The following is a 10,366-nucleotide window of genomic DNA, read 5'->3' on the forward strand; positions in this document are numbered from 1 at the left end:
TGAATCCAACAGAATTTGATGCGGTGCTCCATGCGATGGAAAAATTTGACAACTTAGGTAAGCCAACAGAAATATTTGGGAAAGAATAAACACATGTAACATCATCATGATGCTCTGTGACGAGTTGCATTTTGTATCATCAAGTGCACTTGTTCATGCAAATAAACTAGTTGAGTCAAAATAGTAGTCAAATTATGCAAGACTGAAATAACATGGAAGTGTAGTCTAAAACATCTGAACTCAATTTTGCATCTAATAATTTATGTTGAGCCATAAATAAAACAAAGATGTTTGGATAAGGTATTTGCAAAAAAACCTGAAATAGTTGCAAACAGAAAGAAGCATCAAATAGTTGCAGATTGCACTTGCCTTATGTGAGCAGGGAAGAACACAATTTCAATATAAGATCAAGCTGCTTAAAGGTGTTTTATCCTATCCAATGCTATTGCTGGTTACAGAGTTGTATTTGCGATCAAACTTCAGATTCACGCTAACTTGAGCCTCCTTCTACCCTGATTGAAGCTGTTTTTCTTCTGATGCATCACCAAGTAAAACAGAACGTCAACAATGCAGCAGAAGATTCAAACTGATATAAAAGTGGTTTCCAACATTAATGCAATTGATATATCTAGCCATTTAGCTAACCAACGTATGCAAAAGGTATCACCCCATAAACCTCGTTCAGACTCCTTTATATTTGTAGATGCAGAATAATGCATTTTATGAAGATATGTACCAATATCATTAACACAATGTAACTTGTATAGGAACTAAGGTGCTAGTTCATATTGATATGACTGTATTGCTTCAACGTCATTGTTCTTTAAGCAAAAAAGAAAGTGGTCTATTAACGCATTTCGCAATTCATTTGAAGTATAACGAAAATGTAGAAGCATTTCGAACGAGTCAAATAGACAATCTCCTACAGTATATGAAAATTCATTTAGTCTGAAAAGACCATTTCTTTTTAATACAATATCAATGTTGTCAGGCAAAATGCATTGCAATCTGAATTTGTAATTGTCAACATCTATTATTTCTTCCATTATGTGCAATTGCTTACCAGGGTTGGCTTTTGCAATTGTCTTGTACAGCTTTGCAAAAAAATATTGATGAAGCTAGCAAAAACTGAACATGACTGACATCGATAGCCCACCAAACCCCCCTGAAGCTTCTCAACACCAAAGTGTTTCCCAAAGAACGATGTCCCCTTTTCAACAAAAATACCAATGCAAACATTTGCAGTTTCGTTGAAAAAGGGAGATCGTTCTTTGGGAAAGACTTTGGCGTTGAGAAGCTTCACGGGGGTTTGGTGGCGTGATTTGACATATATACATTTAAATATAGATATGTAAAAAGAGGAGATATATATAGTAAACATTAATATTTTAAATAGCAAATAGCATATTTGTATAGTTGCCATACATACCTTTTCAAAGCAAGCGGTTGGGTTGCCTTTCCTAATTGAGTTATGTGGTCTATTTCTTCAGTTGTTTGTTTTCCTTTTCCAGGATTTATGCTATGTTATAGAATAGGAACATATATTTATTTCAATTTCAAAGAGCATATAGAAGTAAAGAGTTAACAAGGAACATTAAAACCATAGAACCATACATATGTAAAGATAGAATGGCTATATACTAAACATTAACATTCTAAATACAAATTGGCATATTTGTATAGTTGTTATAGACATACCTTGCTGAACATTATCATTCTAAATACAAATCAGCATATTTGTATAGTTGTCATAGACATACCTTTGCAAAACAAGTGGTTGGCTTGCCCTTTCTAATTGCGCTATGGATTCTATTTCTTCAATTGTTTCGTTTCGTCTCTGAAGATTTAGGCTATGTTATAGAATACTAACATATATCTAGTGCAAACTAGAAGAAGAAACTGAACAAGAACATTAAAACCATAGAACCATACATATGTAAAAATAAAAATAGAATGCATATATAGTAGACATTAATATTCTAAATACAAATTACCATTTTTGTGTAGTTCTCATAGACATAGCTTTGCAAAACAAGTGATTTGTTTGCGCTTTCTAATTGGCTTATGCATTCTATTTCTTGAATTGTTTCATTTCCTTTTTCAAGTTTTATGCTATGTTATACAATAGCAAGACATATTTAGTACAAGTCAAAAGAACATATGAAAGTAAAACTTGAACAAGAAGACAAGATGCATGATCCATGGAAAAGGAAAGGCAAAAAGAATATACTGTGTTTGTTTATGTTGCATGTTGTTGTTCTTTTTTCTTGGTTGTTCTGTTCAATTGAAAAGGGTTTTACTAGTAGAATCTGCATGTAAATAGATGGGGTCATATCTGCAAATTTATGATAGGATAGTTCTGTTCATTAATTGAAAAGGCTGTGTCTGGCATAAGTTGCATTGATCAATACAGAACGCCATATATGCAAATGTAGAATAGAATGCATAGTATGTATGCAGTTATCACTTCGTTTACGACAAAAAGATATTGTAGTATGCTTTAGTAAAATAGATATGATAAAAGCAATGAGATATTGCAAAAATGTCAAAATTTGGAATTTTGTAAACTGTTTCATGTGTGTATCATAGGTCAAGGACAAGAGATATTATATCATGGTCAGACCAATATGCATCCAATACGAAAATTTTATAGTTTATATTGCCTAGATTTGCCCAAACATGGTCAATCAATGATTTGTACATGCTATTAGTTTTGTCAACTAGGAAATGAAGATTGTAGTTTTGCATGTAGGTTTCTAGCTGCTTTGTTTTTTGATTGCAATGCACCATATCAATATTCAAGTCCCCTAGTATAACTATGATATTGTTTAGATCTAACTGGTAAAAGGACTTTGCAATGACGTTGAGGATATTGTTTAGGTTTGCATGTGGCAATGCATATATATTGAGTATTGCAATTTCTAATGTGTCAACTTTTATTTTTGCAAACAATGCTTCTACAAAGCAGTCTTCAAAATGGGTATGTTCAAGGATAACGATATTTTCCTTTATCAATATCATTACTTCATGCTTAATGCAACTTGAGATGCAATTGAAATTTTTGAAGTCTTCATTTAAGTCGAACTAAGGTATACGGGGCAGAAAGGGTTGGGGGTCTTATTACGCACTTTGCATGGTTCGAGGCGAATGGCACGTGGCGCATGTGAGGGGCACGTGGTTGCATGCGGTCTGGTGGTCTGATCGGCGGCCAGGTGTCCATCCTCGAGATGCTGGAATGTTCAGCTTCTGTTTTACTGTCTTCGCAGCATTTGGGTTGGTATTGTTACTTGCTTATTTAGCTATGCAGTCTATGCGATGTTTGGTCTGCGGTAGAGTTCCTGTGGTAAATGTCTGCGTGAAGCTATGATTCTTAGTTGTATTGTTTAGAGGTTAAGTTCGGCTACTGCATTATAAGTTAACGGCATTTGGATATGGTTATACTATATGGATCTAAACAGAATTCAAGGATCAAGGAACCCAAACAAGGCATTGAGAACCAGATACGAGCAGTGCATAAGCATAATTCCATAATGCTTCTCAACAAGATCCATCATTATGGGACACTGCAGGTATGATCCATATAAATGATGAACATGTAATATATTCAAAGGGCAGGTTTGGCAAACACAGCAACAATCTGCCTAAGCAAATTGTCCCAAGACTATTGCCAATTGTCGCATGTGAAAGAAGATGCCCAAAAATTACAGATCTTTGATGATTCACAAATTGTGGTGAATTCGATGAATGCAACAAATTGATTGGATAATTATAAACTTCAACCTATATTTCAGGAGATTCGACTTCGTTAAACAGAGTATTTGACACATTATGTTTGAACATGTTTACAAAGACAGGAACATGGAAACTGATGGACTGTCAAAAGCAAGATTACACAAAGACAGGAACATGGAAACTGATGGACTGTCAAAAGCAAGATTACACTTGGTAGCATGAGCTTGGCTGATTCAACAGAGAGTGGAAGGACAGCTAATGGAATGTTTTTTAAATGCCAATATCTATGTATAATTTTTTATGCCACTGTTTATGAACATATCTAGGACCTGATTCTTCATGAGACAAAACTGGTTTCAAATCTCTGATGTATGTCAGAATGACCATGACAGGGCTGTTATCAGATAAAACTCGCTTCAAAGCTTCGATATATGTTAGAATGACTATGATATGGCTGTCATATTGACATTTTTGGAAACTGTTTATGAAACAAGATATGTTCCCAGCAATACTTTTATCACTTCGTATGCTTAAGCATATCTGTGAAATGCAGGAACATATATAATAAATGTAATTTTGTTTTCATAATAAAATATTTTTTTCTGTCTGAGCAGAATAAGGTAGTTGAACATCATATCAGAACCAATCTGGTTATAACTAGCTAACATGACATTTTAATCTAAGGTTTAAATAGACAAAATGTCTTGATTCATAATTATACGGAGCTAGTTGCATGCATTACTCAACTTCTACTTGTTGGGATCATCTCAAATAATATTGTTGTTATGATTATAACAATTGATAATATTAATATTAATATTAATGTAAACACAAAATAAACAATGACAATTTCAGATTTGAATTCCAATATAATTGAATGACAGAAAAGATCTAAATGACTGAATACAGCTTAAATATCTATGTTTTTTAAAACAATCACAGAGTAATTCGACTATAAATCTAGAGTAACTGAACCATAAACCTACACAATGCAAAAATTAAAAGCCTAACAAATTCACAAAAAGCAATTAATACAAAAATTGACAAAAAGCAATTAGTCGAATAACGGCGTACCTGGAACAAAGCCGACTATTCAAATTGCTTCTCGTCTAGACCATATTCATGCACAACAGAGCCTGTACCAAGAACCACAGCTTCACCTAGGCCATCTCGGCCCAAATCACAAGGAAGTCACATGGTGCTCGAAACTGACATTTACGGGAATTTGCATAAAACCCATGCAGGTAACAGAAACCCTCAGCATGACAGAAAAGCTTATAATTTTCGCAAACGAAACATTTCATCCAATATATAAGCAACAACAAACGAACAACATCTAGTACCAATATAGCAAACCTTGAATTCAGCACCTGTTAACAAACCAAATGAACTTAACATTAACTAAATGAACTTAACAAAGTTGTTAACAAAGCAACTTTGCATTCTAGGAGTAATATCAGAGTCGAATATTCATACATCCATAACAGAATTACAAACCTGAACAAACATTAAGGACCAAAGTAAACATATACATAAATTATACGAGCGAAAAACGTTGAATACACGCCTAAGATAGCAAAACCGTGTAGTTACAAAACAAACTGCAATCTTCAATATTTTAACATTTCAAACAGTTCAAAATCCCCAATTTATTTAGATGTTCATGTGCAAAAATAGTTCAAACTACAAAACACTGCGACTCAATCTGTACCAAGAACCATAGCTTCGCCCAGGTCCACTCAGTTCAAATGATAACGAAGCGACATCGTGGCTGAAACCCACATTTACAGAATTTTCCATAAAACCTATGCAGCTAACAGAAACCCACAGTATCACGGCAACCAGCAACCGCATCGGTCAACCCAAAGTCAGCGATCTATCAATCGCATATAGTCCCCAGCAGGGATGACGGAGTAACTGGACTATAAACCTAGAGTAACTGGACCATAAACCTACACAACGCAAAAATTAAAACACTAACAAATTGACAAAAAGCAAGCAATACAAAAATTGACAAAATGCAATTAGTAGAATAACACCGTACCTGCAACAAAGTCGAGCGTCCGAATTCCTTCTTGTCTAGAGCATATGCATGCACAACGCAGCCTATGCCACTACCATGAGAAAATGTGCAAATGACGTAATTGGTTAACGAAGTCTGCACACAAAATCCTCAGTATTCAACCAGAATGCCATTAACTTATAATGCTCAAATAACCATGGACTGTTCCATGCAGGTAACAGAAACTCTCAGTATTTAACCAGAATGCCATTAACCTATAATGCTCAAATAACCATGGACTGTTCCATGCAGCTAACAGAAACTCTCAGTATTTAACCAGAATGCCATTAACTTATAATGCAGTAGCCAAACTTAACGTCTAAACAATACAACCAAGAATCACAGCTTCACGCATACATTTAGCCAAATTTCCATAAAACCGATGCAACTAAGACAAACCCTCAGTATTCAACCAGAATGCCATTAACTTATAATGCTGAAATAACCATGCACTCTTGCATCCAAGTAACAGAAACCCTCAGTATTTAACCAGAATGCCATTAACTTATAATGCAATAGCTGAACTTACCAAAGCGACAGCACACAGTCGAGCGATAGAAGCTGCATCTGGAACAACACAACCGCAACCAAACGTTTGCGACAGGGTTAACCGAACAGCCAGGAACCGCATTGTGTTTTGACCGCAGACAATACAACAAATACAAAGGAAAAATCGCAGAGACCGCAGAGCTAAACAACCAAGCAACAATAATAATCCAAATGCCATTAACTTATAATGCAGTAGCCGAACTTAACCTGTAAACAATACAACTAAGAATCACAGCTTGACGCAGACATTTACCGAAATGTCCATAAAACCCATGCAGCTAAGACAAGCCCTCAGTATTCAACCAGAATGCCATTAACTTATAATGCTCAAATAACCGCATTGTGTTTACAGCGCAGACAATACAACAAATACAAAACAAAAATCGCACAGACCGCAGAGCTAAAGAACCAAGTAACAATAACAACCCAAAGCCGCGAACAGGGTAAAAGCCAAATAACCATGAACTGTTGCATGCACGTAACAGAAATGCTCAGTATTTAACCAGATTGCCATAGAGTAGCAGAACTTACGAAAGGCACACCCAGCAGGCAGGAACCCCAGCGCAGACGAAAAATCGCACAGACTGCAGAGCTAAACAACCAACGAACAATACCCGAGCACGCAGGAACTCGAGCGCAGACGAAAAATCGCACAGAGTGCAAAGCTAAACAAGCAACTAACAATACCAATCCAAAGGCCGCGAAGACAGTAAAACCCAAAGGCCGCGAACACACTAAAACCCAAGCCGAACTTTCCAGCATGTCGACGAGCAACAGCTGGCCGCCGACAAGACCACCATAGCGCATGCCGACCACAGCTAAGACAAACCCTCACTATTCAACCAGAATGCCATTAACTTATAATGCTCAAATAACCATGGACACTTGCATGCACGTAAGACAAAACTGCAGTATTCAACCAGAAGACAAACCCTCAGTATTCACAATAATAATCCAAATGCCATTAACTTATAATGCAGTAGCCGAACTTAACCTCTAAACAATACAACTAACAATCATAGCTTCACGCAGACATTTACCGCAGGAACTCTACCGCAGACCAAACATCGCACAGACTGCAGAGCTAAAGAAGCAAGTAACAATACCAACCCGAATGCCGCGAAGACAGTAAAACACAAGCCGAACATTCCAGCATCTCGAGGACGGACACCTGGCCGCCGATCAGACCACCAGACCGCATGCAACCACGTGCCCCTCGCGCGCCACGTGCCATTCGCCTCGAACCATGCGAAGCGCGTAATAAGACCCCCAACCCTTTCCGCCCCGTAAACCTTAGTTCGACTTAGGAAATATGCCAAATGTTTCCAAAAATCGCGTCCGTCAACCCATGGACAAACCCTCAGTATTGAACCAGAATGCCGTTAACTTAAAATGCTCAAATAACCATGGACACTTGCATGCACGTAAGACAAAACCCCAGTATTCAACCAGAAGACAAACCCTGAGTATTCACAATAATAATCCAAATGCCATTAACTTATAATGCAGTAGCCGACCTTAACCTCTAAACAATACAACTAACAATCATAGCTTCACGCAGACATTTACCCAAATTTGCATAAAACACATGCAGCTAAGACAAAACCTCAGTATTCAACCACAATTCCATTAACTTATAATGCTCAAACAGCCATGGACTCTTGCATGCAGCTAACACAACAGCCAGGAACCGCATTGTGTTTTCACCGCAGACAATAGAACAAATAGAAAGGAAAAATCGCACAGACCGCGCAGCTAAACAACCAAGTAATCATAATAACCCAAAGGCCGCGAACAGCGTAAAACCCAAATAGCAATGAACTCTTGCATGCAGGTAACAGAAACCCTGAATATTTAACCAGAATCGCATACAGTAGCCGAACTTACCAAAGTCACACCGAGCAGACAGGAACCCCACCGCAGACGACAAATCGCATAGACTGCAGAGCTAAACAAGCAACTAACAATACCCGAGCAGGCAGGAACTTCACCGCAGACGAAAAATCGCACAGACTGCAGAGCTAAACAAGCAAGTAACAATACCAACCCAAACGCCGCGAAGACAGTAAAACCCAAAGGCCGCGAAGACAGTAAAACCCAAGCCGAACTTTCTAGCATGTCGAGCAGGAACAGCTGGCCGCTGATCAGACCACCATACCGCATGCCCACGACAGCCAAGACAAACCCTCAGTATTCAACCACAATGCCATTAACTTATAACCTTGAACTAACCATGGACTCTTGCATGCATGTAAGAGAAACCCTCAGTATCTAACCAGAAGACAAACCCTGAGTATTCAACCAGAATGCCATCGACTTTTGCATGCAGGCCACACAGTAGCCGAACTCACCAAACCCACACCGAGCAGGCAGGAACTCGACCAGAGACGAAAAATCGCACAGACTGCAAGCAACAATACCCGGGCAGGCAGCACCTCCACCGCAGACCAAACATCGCACACAACAATACCAACCCAAATGCCGCGAAGACAGTAAAACACAAAGCCGACGTTCCAGCATCTCGAGGACGGACACCTGGCCGCCGATCACACCACCAGACCGCATGCAACCACGTGCCCCTCACGCGCGCCACGTGCCATTCGCCTCGAACCATGCGAAGCGCGTAATAAGACCCCCAACCACTGCCCCCCCGCAAACCTTAATCCGACTTAGGAAAACCATGAAATATTTCCAAATATCGCCGCGGTCAACCCAAAGTCAGCGATCTATCGATCGCTTATAGTCCCCGGCAGGGACTAATAAGTTATAAGAAAAATATTAAATGATGAGGGATATGAGTTATGATAAGTTGAATGAATTTCAATGTTTTTCAAATTGTTTTATAAAATGATATAAATGTAATATTATGTATTTTTTTATATTTTTTTAAGATAATATTATTGGATGTACAAATTGTATTTAAATTATTTTTATATGTGTTTTAAATTTTATAAACTAATTAGTTTAGTTATACAAAGATTTTTCGGCGAAAATCACATGAAATAGTTTAGTTTAGTTATATAAATAAATGTTGATAGCATATTTATAATAAATATCAAAACATTTATATTATGTTATATTTTATATTATCAAATAAAAAATTTTCATAGTTAAATTATAATTTTATTATTATTATATTAACTATTATTATTATAATAATATGATATAAATATATATACATTAAAAAAATGTACAAGAAAAATATAATAAAGTAAAAATAAATCATAGGAATTCAATGTTTTAAATAAAAATATAGTGGAAACCCACATTGTGAACATGCTAATTTTTTAATTAAAATAGAAGGGGAAAAAAGTATACCTATATTTGAGATAAATGTCAATCCTTTATTCTTGACTATTATTAAAAATATTAAGTAGATATTCTATAAGGTTAATCCCTACCATCCCGCACCTAATTATTATTGATAATTAAATTAAAATTCTAAAACCTATTCCAAAATAAACAAATCTATCTATCTATATATATATATTAGTTTCGAAAATAAATTTTCAAATATACCCACTTTTTTTGAAAATACACAATCAAATATTTACACATATATTTCACAATACCCCTTAAAATATTAAAATACACCTAATTTATTCATGACAGACTTCTCTCGATTAATGTATCTATTAACTATTATATTTCACAATTAAAAAAACACTGCCATCAAAGTTTTTATTATTACACCTCTCTAGAAGATGGTAATAATAAGTATAGAAGCATGGTAATAATAAGTATATTAGTTTTGGTATTGACCAAACAATGTATCTATTAACATTATATTCCACAATAAAAAGGACTGCCATCAAAGTTTTCATTTTCATTATTACACCTCTCTAGAGGCTGATGTATAATAAGTATATTAATTTTTGTATTGACCAAACAAATTTTTAAGTTGAATTATTTGTTATTTCAATGCCTTATTGCAGAGAGGTTTGCATCGTATGTATAATAAGTATATTAATTTTGGTATTGACCAAACAAATTTTTAAGTTGAATTATTGGTTATTTCAATGC

This window comes from Pinus tabuliformis, chromosome 3_2 (genome assembly GCF_031772625.1).
Source record: "Pinus tabuliformis cultivar Carrire ecotype Pingquan chromosome 3_2, CPIR1, whole genome shotgun sequence".
Lineage (NCBI taxonomy): Eukaryota > Viridiplantae > Streptophyta > Pinopsida > Pinales > Pinaceae > Pinus > Pinus tabuliformis.